The sequence below is a fragment of the Sinocyclocheilus rhinocerous genome, unplaced genomic scaffold (assembly GCF_001515625.1).
Source record: "Sinocyclocheilus rhinocerous isolate Xijiao unplaced genomic scaffold, SAMN03320098_v1.1 C36188032, whole genome shotgun sequence".
NCBI classification, from domain to species: domain Eukaryota; kingdom Metazoa; phylum Chordata; class Actinopteri; order Cypriniformes; family Cyprinidae; genus Sinocyclocheilus; species Sinocyclocheilus rhinocerous.
The window spans coordinates 1-889 of NW_015775390.1; the positions used below are offsets into that span (position 1 = coordinate 1).

At 37.1% G+C, this 889-nt stretch overlaps 1 long non-coding RNA gene across 1 annotated transcript; it reads right to left on the reverse strand.

The window, feature by feature from the left end:
• Positions 1–9: 9 nt before the first annotated feature.
• On the reverse strand, positions 10–882 carry LOC107735632 (uncharacterized). Its single transcript, XR_001639462.1, has 3 exons — positions 847–882; positions 705–746; positions 10–310 (listed from the first exon to the last, which is right to left on the reverse strand). It is a non-coding gene; the product is annotated as an uncharacterized LOC107735632 (long non-coding RNA).
• Between the last annotated feature and the right edge of the window lie 7 nt (positions 883–889).

Consider the following 889-nt stretch of genomic DNA (forward strand, 5'->3'; position numbering starts at 1 on the left):
GGGGCTATTTTCAAAGGCTTTTTTACTCCAAAGTGCACACTGGTATTCATCTCAGAGAGAACATGTGATGTCCACAATCATATCTTTGTAATTATGACCTGAAATGTAATTCGCTAACAAAGTTTTATGTTTTAGAAAGATGAAAGTAACCCCCATTACTCTCTCATCACATTAGATATGCCAATAATCAGTAATAACCAATTACAACCAATAATGGAAACCAAATCTACACCTTTAGATGTCTCAGAGGACAGGACGTCTGCTACAGGAAGTAATGTAGCCCCCAGAAGCATTGGGAGACAATTCAGCCCTATAGAGAAAACAACAAAGGCACATTGGGGAATAAACAGAGAAATTTACCCCTGTGAAATGTGTTGAAATTAATCTAAACAGTTCACTTGGGAGTAAGAAGCAGCAAAGAAGAAAGTTATGGACACGTAGGGTAGAGGGGCTTTCAAACTGGATGGGAACATAAGTGGAAAAGCCTTTTTTTCAATGCTCCACTTGCTTTTTTGTCTGATTAGACTTTTTTATTTTAATAGTTTATAGTCTCTCTTTCTTTCATTCACTTTCTACTCTGTATGCAAGGTATACATTAAAATTCGTTTTTTAGTCTATTTCTAAACATATCTGACATCATTTGTTTTCCTGATAAAGCAAGCCTCTTAATTGTTATAGTTTTGAAGTGGGGAATTCTGCCCTACCTTTTCCATTTTCCTCCCCTGGCCGAGGATTTCTGCTGGTGTCTGCAGAAGGAAAGAGATCAAGGTATCAAACTATTCATACAGCATTCCTGGCATTTGGTTACTTGTCTTGTGTCTTGTATTTATCTGTAATGCTACATACGGGAGACACTGAATCCAAAAACCCCTTCATATTCTTTCATGAG